The 22,775-nt window shown below is 33.9% G+C and overlaps 1 long non-coding RNA gene across 1 annotated transcript; it reads right to left on the bottom strand.

Annotated features, from left to right (window-relative positions):
• Positions 1 to 4,704: 4,704 nt before the first annotated feature.
• On the bottom strand, positions 4,705 to 6,640 carry LOC113497663. The gene is made up of 3 exons (XR_003400913.1): positions 6,560 to 6,640; positions 5,949 to 6,006; positions 4,705 to 5,054 (listed from the first exon to the last, which is right to left on the bottom strand). It is a non-coding gene; the product is annotated as an uncharacterized LOC113497663 (long non-coding RNA).
• Positions 6,641 to 22,775: the final 16,135 nt, after the last annotated feature.

Here is a 22,775-nt window from a genome sequence, read left to right as displayed (position 1 = left end):
CGCGAGTCGAACTCTTCAGCTATTACAAAAACAATATGTAATTCTGAAATATCAATGCGATTGATAGAGATAGTCTCTGTATTTTAAGATCATTTCTTAGTCATAAATATATTGTAGGTGAAATAAAAATAGTGATATACCCTACCTTTCACTTTGCATTTTACTTTCATATTTAACTACAATTTTTAATCTAATCACGCGCCTTAAAACGAGACTTTAAAAAGAAAAATAAATTAAACTTTCTTCTTCATAGAAAACATATTAAAAGTTTTTAATACACGATGCACGGAGATTGAGAGCTTGTTTTAATTTGTGTTTGGCGGAGTTTCACTCATCAAATAGGGTACGTGGGATGTCTAAAAGGTAAGGAATGTAAAGATCGGGTAAGCTTTTATAACTCTTAAAGGTCATATTGGAGTAGGAAGTTTATATAGAAATAATTGTGTATTTCTAGTGAAGAGGTAATACAAGTGTTTTAATAGGACTTTCGTTTTACCTTGACAGTAGTTTCGTAATTTTTGTTGTATTATGTTTTTGTAATTTATGTGTCCGTTTATCCTGTTCCTGCTATTGTTTTATCATTATAGCTCTAACATAATTTATCAAATCATTCGGTTTCTATTTTTTTAAGATTTACGCTTGTTTTTAATAATACTTCAGCTACATTTAATCGATAGTATTAATTTATAATTTTTTTGGTTTAAATATGATTGCAAATATTTAGCGTACTAGCTGCTGCCCGCGACTTCATCCACGTGGTTAGAATTTTACCCGTTTTTTTCCACATTTTCCATTGTATCTTCGCTCCTATTAGTCGCAGCGTGACGTTCTATTGCCTTCCTTGATAAATGGTTTATGCAACACAAAAATAATCTTTCAATTCGAACAAGTAGTTCCTGAGATTAGCGCGTTCAAACAAACAAAGAAACAATCTCTTCAACTTTATATATTAGTATAGAGTATAGATAAGTATAAAAGTAAAATAAATTCTGAGGTAATTTTAACACCTTTTAAATCCAAAGGAAAAACTTCTTACCTGGAGGAGACTGAAATCTAATAAATATGTAAATGGCGAAACAAGTTTATATTCTCCATCATAATCTAAATTAAAAATCGCCGTTCCAATAGCTCGTCTGTCCAAAGAGTTTTAACATTTTGTAATTAAGCCAGGGCTAAACGATTTTCTCGTTAATTTTTCAGGTTTAAATATTTATATTTTGGTCGATAAAAATGTTAATATAGTGTAATTTGGTAGTCATTACAGGTTCTTTTGGAAATCAGGGATATAAATCTATTTAAAAAATAAATAACATAAGAAAATTTAGTTGGCCAGTAAATACCTTATGTATATTTAAATATGAAAAATATCTGAATCTTATTTCCATTCATCTATAATGTTTATTTTGTAATTTTATCTAACAACGAAAAATTTATAACTTTTGTTTTAAAACATCGGTCTTCTACACCTGTTTGTCTGGTTTCCCTTTAGAGAATAGACTATAACGTTCGTATTTTAGTTTAGAAAACAAACTTTTGAAATTAAATTAAATTCACTGCCGTTTGCAGTTTGGAGCAGTTGGATGCGGTTTTGATCTCTGAATTGGTGTTTATATGACGAATTACATAGTTATGCCATTATTTACTGGTGTGCACATTTACGTTATTTAAATACGTTATGTGAATATAATGTATAATATCAAGTAAGATTTACGTTAAGATTCGAAGAATTATTCGACAAATTATAATATAATTGTCGCAAGTTTGTCCTAAGTTTGGGTATCTTTGTCAAGTGATTTGAATGTTTGTTAAACTCCCTGCGACACACGGATTAAAGGTTACTGTGGAAGGCGCTATTTTTTTTGCCAAAAAAAAAGTAGCGATTTTACAAAATACCCGCTGATATCATCTGGTTTCGTGTGCATTTGTTTATCTCGCTTGCATATCGTCTTTCTGCTTGTTGCAACACAACTTCACTTCCACGTTGTAAACAGTCAATATTAGTATTTTGTATCACGCGCAGTAGTAAGCAAGCGTTGTAGTCAACATTTAATTCCTCTTTACATGATAAGAGGCACTGCTCAACAGTGCAGTATTAACAAGCGGGTTTTCTACTCATTTACATATAAATTTAGAAAACAACCAAGTACTTAATTAACAAATCCGTCCATTAAAGTCCGCAACAGTCCTTATTCAAACGGCTTAATAAATCTCGCAGTATCAACGGAAGTGCGATCTCTGAAGATCCGACACTCCATAGCGACTAAGCGGTGTTTACTCCGTCTTATTTTGTTGACCGAAGCGCTTACAACCCGTCCATTCCCGCATTTGTCCCGGTTTAATACAAGACATGCTTTTGGAGGGACTCCAGATCTAAATGCGAGCTTCGGTGCTTTTGGGAGAGGTTTATCGCTACGATTTATCGGGGATTTTCGACCTCACGCTGTTTTGCTGACCCGCTTTGGAAAATGATGGCGCAGTTCTCCTGATAAATTTGAAGTTTTGAATTTGTTATATGCGGGTTGTATTAGCAGATTGCATTTTGTAATTAGTATAAGTTGTTTTTGATCCATTTTCCAGGGATTTCTTTATTAATTTTCTAAGAAAAAAAGAGTTTATGACTAAAATTTTAAGTCTTCTTCGTATCCGTAAAAACTAAGGCAATTATACTGCATTCTCATTTTCCCTGCTTCGAAAGAGGTTTTGTCCAGGAATAGGATATTATCAATCCGGAGTTATAAATAGCGATTACTTCATCATGTAATGGCACACCGCAGAAACAAATGTCGCGCAATCATATACGTCATGATAAATTACAATTTATATTCACAAATGTCATCATTATTTATACAAGCCTAAAGGATTAGGTTAACAACTGTGTTAACGTAAAAGGGTTGTAAAAATGAGGAAGCGATTTAACAATTAGGTCATTCCTCGCAAATTTATCCTCGACAAGCAAATGTGGGTCTACGAGCCACTCATTAACCCCTTTTTGCTGCATTTTAAGGGTCAATGTTTACTATAGTATTTTCAATTAATGTTACCTAACTAACTGAATTTAAAAATCTATTTTTTTTTGTACTTGGTATGTGTTTTCTTCGATTTTTTGGTTAACTACTGAACTTGAACTGACTTTTTTGGTATTTATTATTACTTTACGCTTTTCTGCTGAAAATCTTAAAATTTATCGTCTTTGTAACTTTGGACGATCAATTAAGATAAAAAAACAGATAATAATAGAAAAGTAATATTAAACCTAAACAATTGACTAATTTTAACTATAGAATTAGATATAAAGTTTTATTACTACAGACACAATTGGCTTACTCTGAAACGTATCAGAATGATCCGCCTACAATATTCAAGCTTATTAATAATATTCATTGAGGAATAAACAATGAACATTGAATTTCTAACAATCCAAGTTTTGAACAAAACAGATAAGTATCAAGAAGCAAGGAGATTTACATCGAGTCATTATTTGTTATTTGAAAAGTCATGTTACTTTAATATAAAGCGTTAAAGAAATATACGATGTATCCGTATTGTTTCAGAGATCCTTAAAATGACTCATATGAAATAAGTAGTAAAGTTTTCAGTTTTCAGCTATTTACTTATTTATCTGCATATGGAACCGATGCTTTACCTCTGATTGATAGTAATAGCGGCAACAGAAATACATAAACTTTGAAAAAAACAACTAGCATACAGACTGGTTACAGACGGTCGAACAGACACACGGCCAGAGACAAGGGTAAAGACACTATTAAGAGCAAAACCTCGTAATAGTGTCTTTACCCTTTTTTATTAGATTTAGTGTGTATGTACAACTATAAAAAAAAATGCGGACAGTGGAACATCACATACATTGTTCTGAACGCAAAGTAAGTTGCTAAAGCACTTGTGTTATGGAATTCAGATACAACGAAGGTACCACAAACACCTAGACCCGAGACAATGTAAAATTGTGAATTTTTACATTGACCCGACCGGGGATCGAACCCGGGACCTCAGAGCTAGCGACACCTTGAAACCGGTGCTCACGCCACTCGACCACGGAGGTCGTCAATACTATCATAGTAGTACATTTCTTCAGTCACACCTTTTTCCAAACAATATTGTCGCTTACTTCTAGTCTAGCCTAACTGGTCCAATGCTACTGACGAAAACCTAATATGAGACGAATTCCCATGACGAAGAACTAATATGAGACTTATTATGATATTTCATGTGAAAGCATCATGCACTCAAAAAAAAAAATACAAACATGTCTTAAGGAAAATCAATAAACAAGCAATAAAACGACTTTACTTACTCTCCACATTCCTCTCTACACATGTTCACGTTTCCCCGCCTATCCTCTTAAATCGAATCGAACAGATTAGGGATGCGCTCACTCTCAAATAGACGGTTTCAATACAACACCTGCTAGGCGATTAAACAAATGAAAACACGATTTATACAACATGATTTTCTAGCGCGTTCTTTTTTTATTTCATAGATTCTCAGTATCTAGAACTGATGTGATAGAAATCGCTGTTTTGTAAATATTAAATTGTGTTGCTTTTAAAAAAGGCAAGTGGCTTATCAACTTTAGGCATCGATTAGATGAGCGTTCACTTTTAAGGTATTAGCGGGATCTTGCATGATGGACATGCAGGATATTGTAGATATATTTACGTTTTTTAGTGATTGAAACAAACACGGTCATCATATCTTAATTAATATTTTATTATTTACAACAGATTTCTTAAGCATTGAAAAGGTGAACCATCTCTTAAAGTAAGACTAGTTATAAAAGCGAGACAGCGCACTACACCCCGCGTAACTCTGTCTCTTACTTTAAGACACGGTGGCAGACGTCAGACAGTTCCAATTCCATTATTAAAACTACTGTCGTTATTTCTTGATGATTATTTAGCTTAAATAAGGGTTTATGCACAGCGGTAGAGGCACGCATCCCGGGCACTGCGGTGGCATGTACACAACGCACTCTTCATCCCCCCTGCAGTAGTGGTCCTCACACACGTCCGTGGAAGAATAACAGGTTCTGTAAGCTGTGGAAACGCTGTATTAGTAGCTTGAACATGTAGTAAGGTGGAGCAGTATTCTTTTATATCATATTGACACTTATAATGTTAATCGAATACGAAAGTGATAAATGGGGTCCATATTTATTTCATAAGTACCTTTTACTTTTCGTTATTTTTAGTCAATTTATATTCAAAATAAAAATAATATTCAACATCGCCATTATTGTAGCTTCAGAACATGCATAAACAAACAACTTGTGAATTGATAATGATATAATTGCATGTGTTAAAAATATTAATGAGAGCCCAGCAATGTATTATTTATTCAATTGGACTATGGCGTGAGTGATAAGCTGTCACAATGATGACAAGGATAATCCATAACTACAATCAAATTAGTCTTTGCAAATTATTCACGGTGGTCACATAATTCTGAGTACTTTGCAATACATCTACAATGCAATGCAAATAACTCGAACTTTTTAATTGTTTTTATTCCTATCGTCCATTCAATTCGATCGAAAGCCATAACTCCCTTCCATCATAAATGTCAAAAATTAGACATTTGTGGCTGAAGTTTTTAGACATTAGACTTTTTTTTCGTTGTCCATCATGTAGTTTAATGAATAACAATGGATAAGTATTCTGCCTTTTGTTCCGCAAATATAAATTGCCCAAATTATGGTGAATAGAACTTACGCGTGACGTCAATTCTGTGTATAGATTTTGCGAATTCGTAAATTTTTATTGTTCAGATTAAAGCAGAAATACCGGTCTAATATTTTTAGAAATCTATCTAATGTTATAAAAGATTTTTGCTTTTCTATGTTTAATCAATATCAAATACGGAGCGCAATTTACAGTACAGTAATGTATATTTTGCCTTGATTTTCATTTTTTCTTCTCCAAATTACTTACTGTCAATACATTCTCCGTAGAAACAGCATCCGCCACAGCATTGCTCATGGTCAACACACTGCGAACAAACATAACAAATATAAATGTATGATAACAACACTCCAAATGTATGACTTTGTATGTGTGACACGCAAACTGTTATCTCACGTTTCTCGCTTGACCACACGATTTGCAATAAAACCTTTTTGTTAGATATGAATTGGGTAATCAACAGTGACAAATTAAATTCAGGTGTTTTTGAGATTATGTACCAACGAAATGTTTTTCATGGTCATTAGTGAGGTTAATATGTATGTATTTAGAAATATATAAGTAAGTTTATCAGTTGTCTGGTTACCATAACACAAGCTCTGCTTAGCTTGGGATCAGATAACCGTGTGTGAGTGGTCCCAGGATATGTTATTTCAGCAATTGGTTAATATGACAATTGATAAAATCGTCAATTCAATTTTAATCATTCAAAATGCCATTCATAATCAGCATATTTCCAGCAATAACTGATTAATTTAATTAATATTTCATAGATGCCAATGCAAAATTACATTCTTATGGTAGTTAAGACTGTCATGTGAGAGCACTGAAGTGTAGAGTTATAAAAACAAAAACAAAACCTTTTTCCCGCCAACTTTGCAATCCTGCGCACAAGCAAACGCGATCACACTTACAAAGAGCACAAAAACTAAAATTCTCATTATAACTCACAATTAAAACTAAACCCTGAATGGATACAAAAGTAAATTTCGTCACGTATATATGGTATTATGTAAAATGGCAGTGTATCTGCGCATGCGCCGCTCCGGCCATTGTGACCGAGTTAGCACAGGTGCACCGGCCTTACTACGTATCTAAACAATAGCAATAGAGACTAGTCATGTCAGATTGACATTTCTGATTACGTAATTAGATAATTAGACATTTGATCGCTTGTTGCGGTTCACGGTTGCAGTGGTTTTATTATTTAATTGACGTAATGTGTTGTTAATTGAATAATTATTGCTTACTGCCCACTGAACGTTTCGTATTAAGTTTATTTCCCAGTAAGTGGATACAATTTTAACTTCATAGCTACTAATGTATTGTTTGTTTGTGTTATCAATAAATATATGAAAAAACAATCATGTTTTTTTATGATTGTTATAATGTCATTCCTCTAATAATTATATTCGGACGAGAACAGGAGAAACACGGGTGTAATTTCAAGCATCTTGAAGCCACAATTTTCAACATATAACTTAGAAACTAATATTCCAAGCTATAGACATCAATGACACGTAGTATCGCCCTAGTTTAGAGAGATTTCGAAATACCCACCACAATAATAAGACCCCTGTCTATGTATAGAGGTTTTATCTCTATTCGCAATACACTTCACAAACAAACGGCAGACAGATCAAAATACACTGGTTCTCACTTAGCCTCGGTTCAATAGTTTTGTAAAATATTTGTACAAACAGACAGAAATGTATAGTTTTTGTTACAATAGAGAAAGTATTGTATAGATTAATGAAGTCATGCGGGCATGGTTTGTATTGTTCAGTTAATTACTCGACCGTTAAATAGGGGAATAATTGATTATTATGTTTTATTTTGATCTAGTTTTCATTTATTTTGTTACGTTACAGTTTTGTTCGGAATTACTTGGTAGAGAAAGTGACGTCGTATGTTAATATTCCTTGATACACACACTGAGGGTTTGACCTCGTAAAGAGACAACGGCGTCTCAGTAATAGGGTTCAATTTCTATCGTTTGCGTAAAACATCCTTTTTTATTGATTATTTTGTATGTAGGTTTTTATTTTAATCTCGAGAAATTTAAACACGTGTTCTCTACTATTCAGAAAATAATATGTGCAGATAATAAACACATACAAAAAAAAAAACAAAAATATAAATAGAAAACAATCATACAAATAACTTTTATCTTCATCTCAAAACTAAAACCTAGGCGAAAATAATCAAGTAATGGTTTATGTCACTTACATCGTCACCGATATTGTCACCGACATCGTCACAGTCGTCACAAACCACGAGAACCAAACAAACAATAAATAAAGTGAGATGCTTAACGTCGACCAACATCTTGCCTTTGATTTATGAATCGAAATACAGCCGCAATTGTTTAAAACAAGCCATTTATTATCTAAAAGTACCAACCCTAATTTCAGCCAGACAAACTCTTACCAACTTTATCACTTAGACATAAAGTTCCATTTTACTTGGAATTCATTTTACAAACTGAATATCGAAATGAACACCTTAGTCGACTGGCAAGGATGTCACACCGCATTAGTTAACAATTCGTGATAAATTTTGTGGTAATCCGAGGTCTTTGTTTGTTATAGAATGACAATAGAGTATTATTGGATGGAAGACAATATGTGGGGAAGTGCTATTATGTCGGCATTTAAGATAAAACTTATCAATGTACACAGCTGTTAAGGAAACAGTAAGGTATCATTAGAAAACATTGATTAGAAAACTTGGTTTCATATTAATTAATAAGAAAAATGTAGGAACGTCAATAAAATGTAATATTATAAGATTTGAAAAAGTTTAGGAATTGCTATTGATAATCACTCAAATTACTTAATTAAGCTTTTTATGTGTTAGACTTAAATGAACTTACGTTGCTTTTAAACTGTCATTTTTAGTCCACATTTCAAGAAAAAAAATTAAAGAGTTGGACGGTAAAACAAATTTATTTTTGGGTTTGAAGATGCTATCACTTGAATCGCTATTTTTACTACAACAAGTGTCCTTGAAACTTCGTCAACAATCGGCAATTATCGCGGGATACGTGTTATTACTCCTTAGCAATCTAAACTTGGGTCATCTTAATCGGGATCACTTGATGTTTGAGTTGCCCTCAAGTTACACAAATCATTGATTACGTTAGTACCCACTAACGTGGACAGACTTGAATTTTAATGGTTTATTAGTTTAGGACTCCCGCGGCTCTCGGTAAAGGACTCGGTGATCGTTTGTCTCCATGTCGCCAGTTACCTATCTGTCTGTCTGTGGACCGAGATAAAAAAATATACGTAAGACTGGTTATGTATACATTGAATTAGAAAGGAATTTTAAACTTCATAATAAAAGCTGTTGTTTGAAACGTAGATGTCGCAATCTTTTTCAAAGACTTCAAAAGGGACAAGGTTCTAAATTCGTCTGTTTTGTTTATAATATTTTTTTTTAAGTAAACTAGCTGTCATTTGAGCTCTTAAAATGACGTTTGTATTGTTGTGATACCAATATTATTTTAATTGAGTATTTATATACTAACTTAAGCAGCATGATCCGATTACGTTAACGTATTTTTAACATTTACTGTGGCTTATGAGTAGAAAAAAACGATATTAACCATCGATAAAATTATTGGATAATGTAACAAGCTTACCATAAATAAATCGATACTCTATTTGATTGTATTTCTATCAAGGGAATTGGAAAAGATTGCTTAATATAATTTGAACTGCTTCATTATCCCTCAGGAGAGAATACCGGTGTGCTTCATTAGATTCGAGACACACAAATTACTATGAACCGTACTTTTGATGATTTTTCCTTAAATCGAGAATATCGAAGGAAAAGCCGGGCAGATTTTTGGGCCTTCTTAATTGTTTTCTTTGGAAGCATTTTTGCAATTATTTGATAAAATGTTTGATGGACTAATTAGCTTACACGTTGAACAACGTATTTTTATACCGTGATACGTGTTTGGCTTTTTTCGACAAATATTGGACCTATTTGTTAGTACCAAATAAAGTTATACCGTAAAGAATCTTATACAAAAATTACAAAATAAAACTCACAGTTCCTAATTCATTATTTGGAAAACAATAATAAACAGCTTCTATTTCATTCCAAATTGGATAGAATTTACACGAGTCTAATGGCAAATCAATTCGCGACTCTTGAGACAGAAACCCAATCCCTAACACTAAGCCTACCTTTTGCAAACTTTTACTGAAAACCAATTTATTTCCTCTTTTTTTTTATAAAAAGCGACCCTATTTGGTTCCCTTGTCCCAACCTAAGTTGGTCCACAGAGACATAAATTTTCAGCGCTATCCTTTCTACACAAAAAAGGAAACATCGTAATGGATTTTACACTCCGAGCTTCGAATATCAATCTTGAAACGTACTTAAGTAGTAAGTGATTATTTTTGGTGATTTACAACAAGCGTGGCTTAATTTTAAAAAAAAAATTGTATTAAAAGAATATATACCTTATTAAGTGGGGTTAAGGGTTATAATTGTTAAGGTATGTTAGATGTGTGTTCGAGAATATTTGCTATATAATTTTGGCAGGGCATCGATCATAAGGAACCGTTTATTTACTGGTTAGATTTTGCGCGTGAGTATTATATCTTTGCTTGAACGTTTATCAAGAAAATTTCTTGAGCACGGTATATATCAATGCAGGGAAGTTTGTTATTATAGTAATAACACTCCTTTCACTATATGTATTTGGCAAGGGCTTGTGACATGTAAGGTAATTATCTTTGAATTAACTTTGATTTATTATGGCATATTAAGGTCTATTAATCTAGTATATTAAGGTCGCCCTGTGCGCTCTATTTTTATATAAAATTTTATAAAATTATACTTATAATTTTGTCTGAATTTTGACTAAACTAAATTAAAAACTACTTTAATAAATAATTTCCCTTAAATAATTATTGAGTCTTCAAGTCCGGTTTTAGTTCTATATAATACTAGCTGTACCCGGCATGCATTGCAATGCAATTTTTTTCTGCCTACTTCCTACCTACCACCTATTTTTTCCTGAGTTTTATCACTACATAGTATAAAACAAAGTCGCTTTTTCTGTCATCATGTTGTATGTCCCTATGAACGCTTAAATCTTTAAAACTACGCAACGGATTTTGATGCGGTTTTCAACAATAGATAGAGCAATTCTTGAGGAAGGTTTTAGTGTATAATAAGTTTAGGTTTTGTGTAAACTTACACAAATTACAACATACATTACATTACAACGACAATATTACAACGATATTAGTTAAACATGTCGGAAAAAATTAAGCCATTCGAGAGCTTTCCTCGAGAACGCTGCCAAAACCTTTTGAGTTACAACAAAACTATGTATGGCGGGTTTGTACCTCTTTAATAAATCTACAAAAAAGTCCGTGGTGGTATATGTCTTTCTTCCAAGGATAACCCACAATAACCATTTTTATGTGTTTTCTTAATACAGTAAAATTATGGGTTATTTACGAACCTATTTTTAACAATACAGTATTAATCCTTATCCAAATAAATAAGTTAGATATATTATATGTACATGTAATTTAGAACAAAATTGCCTTTTACACTACACCAAAAAAGTGAATAGGTAATGAGTTATCGTAATATTAAAATCTCCGCGCGAGAAATTAAAAATCGATGAAACGTAGCGAAGATATCGTTGGCATCTATATACTAATATACTTATACTAATATATAAAGCTGAAGAGTTTGTTTGTTTGTTTGTTTGAACGCGCTAATCTCAGGAACTACTGGTTCAAATTGAAAAAATATTTTTGTGTTGAATAGACCATTCATCGAGAGAGGTTTTAGGCTATATATCATCACGCTGCGACCAATAGGAGCGAAGAAAAAGTCATAACTTATATCTTCTAACCACGCAGACGAAGTCGCGGGCAACAGCTAGTTTGCTATAAACCTCACGTTGCCTGAGACCTTTACAACGAATGCAAAACCGTGGAAATCGGTTCGTGCGTTCAGGTTTATAGCGTCAGGAAGGAAAACCCGACTGACTTACTTTTATACATATAGTAGGTTACACTAGGAGAGTTATAAATTATTACACAGTGTCTGTCCTAGTTGTAATGAAATAGAATTTAGATCAGAGAATGGAATAGGCCAAAGAACGGTAGTTCTAACTGTTAGAACTAGTTAGAACGAAAGTTAAAAGTGTTTGTTTCAGAGGTTATTGTAGCGTACAGAGAAAGAGCAAAAAAAATAAAAAATCAATTTTTCGAAATGTTACAATGTTCCTTTCCCTTTAACTATCGAAGGCTCATTTTGCCGTCCACATAGCGTTCCACTCTTGGGTGCATGCCTCCTTTCATAACTCTCTATTCTCTTTATTCCGCGTCACCTTGAATCAGGCTTCGTCGTTCCTGGACCGTCCTCAGCGGTTAGGTTCATTGGCTGGCTCCCATTGTATGATGACCTTCGCCTTTGGGTCACTTTCGAGTAATATAACTTGTAAGACAGTATTATATATTATGTAGATAGTATGCAGAAATACACTGTGTGCCATGTTAAGTAAAGTTTGAGCTCGCGTGGCAGGTAAACGAGATTTGTTTATTTTAGATCCCGAATAAGTCATTTTACCAATTTTATTTCGTAAAACTGCTTTACTTTTCGTTTGTCAAAAAGCCAGGAACTGGTTTTTTCTAACATTATTCGAACATGTGCAAAAACTTTGTCTAGTCTACATCCAAGATTAAATCTTGTCCATTTACTCCTCTATATTGGTTAAAGCGCAAAATGTTTGCATCAATGCTAAGAGCGAAATTTCATAAACTACAAAATACGTTCAAGTCTCGTCGATCCAGTCTCGATAGACACTGACGTCCCCGAGGGCTGGCGACGACAAACTTGAGCAAGCAACACTTAGCTCCCCTTTGGGAGGTTTACTTTACACGGACTAGCTCCACCTTGCAATATACAGGTTTTGTAAACAATATACAGCACCTGTATTAATAGCATAACCTAGTTTCACTGGAAGTTTCTTTTTTAAAAGATGAACTCTGGCACGAATGCTACCGAAGGAGTATTCATATCTATCCGTAATCATTTGAACGTCAATAGTACAAATTTGTGTAGTCTTAGTAGTATTTGTTTTGTATTCCTTCGTCGTAGATAACCTTAAAACCCTTGTAGTTTTTAATTAAAATTAAATAGATTTCATCAGCAGCATTCAGCTTCGTAGAAGAATTTCAAAATTTAACTATAAACAATTTAACAACAAATGCTACGAAGACATATTCGTCTACATTCCACGTGACAGTAAAGGTTTTATTAATGGAGGTTTCCAGCAACTGTCGTCGTCGTGTATCCCCGCGAGGGGTCACCGAGGTGCATGTCAAGCGTTGTTATAGCTTAAGTCCTTTTGTGAACATTATTGAATGAGTTTCGTTTGTTTAAAATGCACTGTAAAGCGGTTTGGTCGCTTTGGCGCTACGCTTACTACAAAAGCTACGCCGTAGCTATCACCTTCGTTTTCATATTAGGCAAAGACTAATTTGCTACTTCCATTTTGAAATAATTATTTTAAATACACTATACATCTGTTACAATTCATACAAAACATTTTTTTTGTGTTTTTCTATTCTTCTAAAATATGAATGAAGACCACTGTCCCATCTTAATTTTTACATTTTTTTGTATTTTTTATTGTATACTTTAATTTTGATATTGACCCCGAGAAATCCACTAGTAAATTCGGAGTTCTCATTAAACATACTAATACCAACTAAAGATATAAAAGTATAAACTGTTAAAAAGTATTAGAAAATAACAAAAAAGATCTCTTGACACTTTCCCTTGCCACACGATTTGAAACTAGCTTAAAACTTAGCCGCATAAGGCTAGTCTCGCCACGTGGAGAGCCTGATTTACTTAATTAGGCCCCATGAGTGGCAATTAGCCTAAAGCATTAGGCGTTAATTACAGCTGTGAGCAGCACAACGTACGGCACCGGCTTCGGCCTCCAACGCGTAATTATGTCGAACGAAAAATATGACTCCAACCCGTTACACGTAGTTTTAAGTACTGAGAGCAAAGCAACACACAAGTATGTCGAGTGCTTTAATGCAGTATTTTGCTCTAGTTTCATTTGTACGATGCTTTCAAAACTATTAATGTGGGAGTTGATGTGTAATCTCGTCGTTTCAATTGATAGAGTTGCGGCAGAAGCCTTTGAGTCAAATGTTTAATCTTTTAGAGTTACTGCATTTGATCTCAAAGTATAAATTAAGACGTCTTATTGCAAATGTCTCATTCGGATTTAGAAATTATTTGGCTTTGGAACCAGCATTTAAGAATGTAACATTAGAATGAAAAAACCGGCCAAGTGCGAGTCGGACTCGCGCACCTAGGGTTCCGTACAAACCTGCAAGGTTTACAAAGTTCGTTCATTACGACAATCGAGTCATATAAATATATATGACTCGATTGTAAAACGTTGCTTCATGCCAAATTTCAAGATTCTAGGTCGACTGGAAGTACCCTTTAGGTTTTGATTCCCTTGCGAGTACTCGCGCGTTTCAAAATATGCAGCTTAAATTGCTGTTTCTTTTGATTGCGTTGACATAGAAGTTTGATTTTGTTACAGCTTAAAGGTATTATAGACCTGAGTATTTGGTATGAATTTCAATTTAATACCTCTACGCGTTTATGAGGAAATAGGTAGTAAGTTTAAAATTATTAAAAAAAAAATATTATGTGATGTAACTAAAAATTTATGGTTTTTGTAATTTTTCCTTTATCTATGGTATAAGACGTTGCTTCGTACCAAATTTCAAGATTCTGAGTTCACGGGAAGCACCTTGTAGGTTTTGATTCCCTTGCAAGTGTCGAAAATTTGCGGCATAAACGGCTGTATCTTTTGATTGCGTTGCCTTAGAAGTTTGATTTTTTCACAGCTTCAAGGGACAGTAGACCTGAGTAATTGATATAAATTTCAGCTTCATACCTCCACGCGTTCCCGAGAAAAAGGGTTTTGACAGACGGACGGACGGACGGACGGACAGACGGACGGACGGACAGACGGACAACAAAGTGATCCTATAAGGGTTCCGTTTTTTCCTTTTGAGGTACGGAACCCTAATGACCGTTCGTATACTAAATTTAAAGTTTGAATTCGTAATGTATTGTGAACGGTTGTTTTATTTCCTTTTTTGTAACACTCATCTAATTAAAATTTCATAAACATCGCTCGAACCGTTTCGGAGGAGTACGGTAACTAACATCGTGACACGGGAATTTTATATATTATCAGTAAAATAATAAAGGATATTAGATATCCTTTATTATTTTACTGTTTTAGTCTTTGATATCTTAAGCACGGAGTTCAATTCTGATTCCCTACACTGATATGAGAAGAGGTCTTTGTCTAGAAGACATTTCTATACCTTCTTATATTATTACTACGATAACATATATTCAAAAATAGCATGGATTTCTCGTACTACCTACTAACCTATGTACCCAACATTTTGTAGTTTTTAATACTAGAGAGTATCAAATAGGCTTGCGGGTCAACATTTAATTAAAAACCTACCGCCAGTGATTGTTTGCATCGGTTGTGGCGAGCGCAGTCAAACCGCAATCTAACATTTAGAACTGAGATTGGCTGGAGTATACATGCAGATCAAATAGTTTTGTTTAATTTATTGGGTATTATAAATTTAAACGGGATAGTTATTAGTATTTTTTCTATTTTGTATACCTAATATTATTTTGACACCGCTGTAGCTAGATGGATAAATTAATATATCTTAGAGTAGTTTCGATACAAAATAAGTTTAGTGTGAATTTCTTATGTCTAATAAAACCGACTCTGCCTCGAATATTACTGGTAGTTAAGCTCAAGTTATATTTTAGTCTACAACACAAAAGTTTGGGCCTTACGCGATTAATAACAATAAATATTGCGAACATTCGTTAACCATCATAACCGGAGCCCAATTTAGCCCATTAGATAAAAATAATTGATCCAGACTCAGTCAATAAACATACCATGGATAAATAAATTGCCTAAGTGTTTTCGACAATACCCAATCAGCTAAGTTTGTCTGTCACTCAACTTTCACGTGACGGAGCTGACTTCGATAGTTCGATCTCTGAAAGTATCGGGAAAATGATAAGTTATTTATAAACTTGCTGGATTCCCCTTTGTGCTTGATGTTTGGAGATAAAGGTCCTATTTGTGATACATTGAGTATTACTTATAAATAGAATCACGATGGTCTGGCTACTGAAACTTGATTGTGAAAAAAAATGAGTTTTTGTTGATAAAAAATCTCCCTCCGCTGGTGCGAAAGAGTTGCAACGTATTGCCAGGAAGCTACCGAAGGCCGGACACTTAATTTTTAGAAATGTTATCTAAATAGCGGTCTATTTAGAATAACAGGCTAGCCAAAATATGTTACCTACTTGAGAGATAGAAATTAGAAAACCTCTTCATTAATTTTCTTAGACCGATCAAAAATTTAAAACTTTCGAAGAACCAAGTATACTTTATATATCGGCTCTACCAACATTTAGCTCTACCAAGATTTAATACGTACACAAACAAAACACGCAATTTAATCCGGATACATGAAGCACCAAATTTGCATTCACGCGTGACTCTCCTGTGCTTGTACCATTAGATATTAAAACAAAACTGTTGTCATTGTGTGAGCGAGATAGAGCCCTACTCTACACGTAGTCGCGTCTCGCTTCCACAACGGGAATGATCCAGTTTTAAGGCTTCATAGTAGATGTGGCGAAAGCGTTAAATACATTGTTACTGGAATACCCTGAGGGACCTGGCTGGCAATACATCGTCATGCAAAATGCAGTAAATTATGCATAAATATACTGTGGATCATTAAGCCTGTTTTACTTTGTTAGTAGATGTTTATAGCTATTTGTTACGTTATTTACTGAACAGGGCTGTAATTGTCCTGTTACTAATCAAATGCCGATTTTCGTATGAAGAGGGAATATTGTTTGTATTTGTGAACATTATTATTCATTGGAATTTTGACATCACGATTGAATATGAAATGCATGAAATTCTAGACTAACTAATTCCGCTAGCCATGCAACGTTTACTAAATGGTTTAAAATACAAAACAATAATAGATATGTGTATTAGGATAGATTAATTTTCAGATACAAAGTAAGAAGGCTTTTTTTTTTATGACTTTTTAACTCAAGCTCATTTACTGGGACAGTTCGATTCGCTACCCCACAAGATCAGCTCATACCAGATTATCCCGATAAATAAGCTGAACAGTTTAATTAATTAGATTAATAATTATGAAAACTGCTATAATAAATGTTACTATAATAAAGTTAGAGTACAACTGTATATTATGTAACTAGCTGTTGCCCACGACTTCGTTCGCGTGGTTAGAAGATAAAAGTTATTGATTTATATCTGTCCTGTTTTTTTCCACATTTTCCATTGTATCTTCGCTCCTATTAGTCTCATCGTAATGGTTTATAGCCTAAAACCTTCCTCGATTAATGGTCTATTCAACACAAAAATATTTTTTCAATTTGAACCAGTAGTTTCTGAGATTAGCGCGTTCAAACAAACAATCAATCAAACAAACAAACTCTACTGCTTTATATATTAGTATAGATATGCAAATACGTGATGCCATATTTATGGAATATACCTTTTACAGCTTGATGCTTGTTTTGTTTTACGTGTGGGCAGATTCGGATCTTCAGGGATACATCATCCGTCATTATTACCAACTGAAAACGCTCGAGGGTCCAAGTTTTTGCTCTTTAGAAAGTCCAGTCTCTGGAGAAAATTATGATGTACTTGTTGTGTATATTTGATAGCTCCTAGCAAGAATTAAATAAATGAATAATCAGTAAGCAAACAAATGCAGTAAAAAAAAGGAATGATGACTGGTGTTCTAATGCCGTAATAAAGATAAAATTCTACTGTTTATTACAGCGTGAGTAGGTAATTTGAGTCTTTAAGTAAAAGGTTAAGATAAATGAGACAATTTGGAGGCTGTTGTTTTTCAATTTTCTTTCTTACATTAAATGTTCGAAATAGATTTAAATAGTAGCCAGATAAGCTAAAGTTTTTATGAGAGACAGATAGTTACTATTATATCGTGAACATAACATAACGTTTTTTTGGTTCTGAAGCTATCTTAGTTTTAAAAAGGCTCCGAGTATAAATAAACAAAAAATACGAGCGTAAATACATAATTGTATATTTTTGAGTTATTTATTTAATATTAACAGGTATACCCGATATTATCATATAATTATTAAAAAGAATATAAAAAAAACGTAATTACGTAGAACATTGACCGCATCGATATAATGTAGCTTCCATTATACAATTTATACAGTGTAGGTCGAATAATGTTGGCAGCATTCATCATGCCACCACAATACGATCCCCGTGGAAATCAGCCGCGGGTTTAATATGCGTCAGCAAGCTCTACCTACTCCGTCATTACCACTGGGGTCTACCACAACTCCTTGGAATACAACTCTTGCAACTGTGGAAGCAGGACAGAGCAGTATATAAAGTAAAGCGGCGCTGCGCCATCTCTTTCCCACGTCTGTAGCAGTCTTTTGATAAGAGGGTGATTCTCCGGAAAAAAGTAACACAAATTAAGAACATCATTATCCTCATCAAATTTTTCATATTGCAGATTGCTTGATTTAATATTATTTTTACCTAAGCTTGTAAAGTTCTAGGGCTATTATTAGATGAAGTAAGAATGAAAACATTTTAAGCATGATAGTGAAGTGAACCAGTTGGTGAGGATAATGATATGACCTTAATTAGTGTATTTTTTCCGAAGAATCACCAAGAAGTGGCGGGAATAATTGTCTTTGTAGCTTGAAAAAACATCGTTTCATCAAAGTAACGAAAAAGTTTGAAGAATTCGTGGGAAATACACTGGTTCATTTGACAGGCTGCGCTTTATGTAAAATTAATAGATCCAACAGTTTTGAAGATTAGCTTGATAAAAATAACCTCGGTTTTGGGGCTATCTATAACAAAATGTTCACACGACTGCATGTCATCATTATTAATATCCTAGCCTTTTCTTATTTGTGTTGGGGTCGACTCTCTGTCTAGCGGGATGCAGCTAAGTATCAGTGTTTTACAAGGAGCGACTGTTCCCTGGCCTACACGATGCCCGTGACTGTATGTAAGATTTTTTTTTTATCAGACGCCGTTTGGAAACTTTTTCTCGAAGTCGTTGATAAAGTGCCCTTTCCTTATCGTCATTTTTTATATAAATTAAGCTTAATATTAAATTACCACAGATAATGTTTACTCAATAAACTATGGTGTAATTTAACTAAAGCATTAGAACAATAATGAACCATTAGTTATCCTAGCAAAACAGTTGAGTGAACAGCAAACCAATGCCGCAGTACTCAGAGTAGTGGAATAATTACGATATGAGGATGATATATGTGGCCACCAGTACCCTGTGTAATGAAGACATGTATAACTTGGATGCTATGTAAACTTGACGACTATATCATGGTACCCTTGTAATTATGTTCAGTTTGATTGTAAGAGTCCAGCGTTTTTTTGAGGTTTCGCCGGATCCAAAAGGTAAACACGAAATCCAATTACTAAGGAGCCACTGTCTAGCTGTTACTAGGCCCTGTTGTAAACCAAGATGGCCAATCAGATGATTTTTTTACAAGTGATGTATTTTTGCCAACGCTGTTACAATTTGAAAAAGTTGTTAGCCTCTTTATAGGGAGCTCTCTGAACCGCGAATCTGACTAGCACTATGGTTTTAACAGCGGTTATACAATTTGTTGCACGCTGTACTTCGTTCTAAAAAATGAAGTCATACAGTACATGTGTTTATTGTGGTGTGGGTTCTCGAAATGAAACACTCCCATTGTAGTTAGCATATGTGCTGGCAAAAAACAATTTAGAGTCACCACGTAGAACCCACTGAGCACGACGTGTCGCGGGTTCGATCCCCGAGTAGGACAAGCATTTGTGTGATCCACTATTGCTTGTTCTGTCTATCTTTCTGCACGTGATTTGTATGTTTGTAAAACCGACCGCGACGCAAGTATTAAATTCATTATTGCGGCAGTCGTTTTTTTAAATTCAATGTAAAATACACGATAAAAATTTTAGAGAAGCAATAAGATGTTAATCCGGTCTACTTTTTCTCGTTTTCGTATGGTTGATATAAAGCCTGGTATCAGAGTTTTTATTCCTCTGATCTGGCATAGCTTGTAACACGAACTTGAATTTGGACACGACGATTCAAACTTCGACCTGTAACTTGGTCGTCCAAAGCTCATACCACTAGACAATCACTACTTTAAGTAACTTTATTACGTATTTTGATCGTAAAACACTTGTGTTCTTAAGTTTCTATTCAAATCTATCTAGCTATATCAGTTAGACTTAGCTAGGCCCCCAACATTATCGGAAGCAATAAAAATTCAAAGTTGCCGAGTAAATATTGTCAAAAGACCTTTTTTTACTTTTTTCTATAGGTTTAGGACTAACCCATTTATATAAATTAGTATTCTGATCGTGTAGAGGTCGACAAGTAGGCAGTTTATACATTCAAAGGAGTTTTATCGTTAGACCCTTATAATATGGTTCTAGTCGTTCACAATATGTCTACTTAGCGCGTCTATAGAATGCTACCGGATTAATCTATGGCTACTGAAAATATGGGATTTAGGTAATGTAAAGAATAAAATGGTATGTTATTAAAGATGGTTTAAAACAAGTAATTTATGATATTATATAGCGGCAACTAAAACTAAAGTCTGTGAAAATTAGCTGATTAGCTGTCATGGTTCATAAGAGTTTGCCTGATGGGAGACAATGGACCATCAATAGAGCTCCGTTTTTGCTCCTTGGATACAGAACCAAAAAAAGGGTATTCTGCGGTATTTAAAATATGACGGGGCCTTTTTTGAACACATTTTAAAGAACAAGAAACCAAATATTCAAATAAAACAATAAAAACTTGTTGAAATTAAAAATGTATTCTTCTTACTACTACCGTGTAAATATCTACGAACTGTTCATTGTTCAGCACTTAGTTTACACCGAGAACAGAAACTTCGCGACATTCATTGCCTAAGTTTAAACTTAAAATACTTTTTGAAGCCAGTTTAAAGCTAACTTAAAGCCACTTACGAAGTTGTGTACGCGATCACTTATGTATTTTATTACTTGAAATGTAAGTGTGAAACAACAGTTTTATTTGTGGAGCTGTATGTTCATAAGGTACAATACCAGCTCATAAAACTCCCTTTTTGATATAAGAACGGATTCAGGATTGATCACAATATTAGTTCATTGAATCATGTACTTATTTCTGTTGTTTTTGCAGATAAACTAATTTATTTCTACATTTCAAAAGAAACAAGTAAAGCTAAAACTGATGAGGTTACATTGGACATATAGATATTTGAAAACGTCGTTAAAATAAATAAAGTGACAAATTGTAGTTTGAGAGTGCGCCTCTTTATGACGACAGGTTCTTGACTTTCGAGCATTTTAGAACTTAACTAGGTTCTAAAATCTTAAGTATGATGGAGAAAAATATTAATATCAAACTTGAAGTTCCTGATAATCTATATTCAGATTTGACGCCGTTGGTGCTTAGAACACTGGAGCCGAGGGAATACTAAACTTATGGATTTGGGTTAAGACAAGACTTTCAAGCGGATAACACGAAATATTGTGCACACGTTCCGTAAAAACCTGATGAAGTGTGTGTTGGACATGCGACACTGATGCTTAAGTACAAAATTAAATAAACTAAACAAAAACATGAAAAAAACATATATTTTCGTACAAGCCGTTGTTGACTGTAGATTTTAATTTTATGTTGTTATATCGGCAACAGAAATATATCATCTGTTAAATATGAAATGCCTTCATTGCCTGGTGACAAAGGTACGGGCCGAATTGACAGACAGGCAGCGGAGCCTATTTATAGTGTTCCGATTTTTAGGTACAATTATACAAAACCTTAAAAAATAACAAGGTGGCACTAAAAGAACTTTTGGAGGTTTTATTATTGCCAACTGTAGTCAGAACTACTTACATGGATAATAAAATCAATTATAAAAATAAAAACAAATTTAACAACCCCAAAAAATCTCAAGTAAGTACTTTTTGTTACAAAAACATTGACTGAAATGTTAACATAATGTACATTAAAGTTAATACAAATAAGATTGCCGAAAGAGCGCCTTATAACAACTAAGTTAATACGATACACAAACGAGCCCCATCAACTAGCCGCATTATAATTCAATTACATTTTATATCTCAGGATTTACTCAACGTACAGTCAACCACAGACTAATGACAACAATCAGTGGCGGTATTGAGCCTTAATACGTTCATATAAAAGTCATTTTAAATGGCAAAATTCTACAGTTGTGTAAACTTGTGTGGTTAACTTACTACGTCGGGTAATGAAAGAAAAAAAATACAAAGTAATAAAGGCGTTATCTACGCTTCAAAGTCGTAATTTGCGAGTTTAAGTCGACTGAGGGCAGTCGTTGAGATTTTATGATCTTTGGAGTACAATTTGTGATTTAACATTACATAGAACATTATTTCGGTTTGCATTTGTTTTCTGTAAATTATTAGATAGAAAATAAGTGCCCATTTATTTAATCCAAGTCTCTGAAGGTTTGACAAGCATTCAGAGTGACTTGCATTAAGAACAGTACAAAAATATTTGGCTCTTGTTGGCGTCATGATTGTTCATGACCTAAAACCCCTTCACGTAATCGTTAATATTTTTTATATTTATCTTCTAATTTCTGATATTATCCTTCTGCTATCTGTTTTTGTTACAAGCGGGCTTCGACAAATCTTGGGGAGATTTATCTTTGTTTGAATAATGTATCACTTAGATATTTGTAAACACGCTATATCTGCTGCCTTGGTACATGTCACAAGTGACTACATCATCTAAAATCCGATACAGCGCCGGTATTGCTCTCGTGTCGCGCAATACTGTTTTTATAATCAAAACTTCGACGCTGGCGAGAGAACATGCTCGAAACAAA

Source organism: Trichoplusia ni, chromosome 1, assembly GCF_003590095.1.
Source record: "Trichoplusia ni isolate ovarian cell line Hi5 chromosome 1, tn1, whole genome shotgun sequence".
Lineage (NCBI taxonomy): Eukaryota > Metazoa > Arthropoda > Insecta > Lepidoptera > Noctuidae > Trichoplusia > Trichoplusia ni.
The sequence above is the reverse complement of the archived record's forward strand: the minus strand, read 5'-3'. Positions and strand labels throughout refer to the sequence as shown.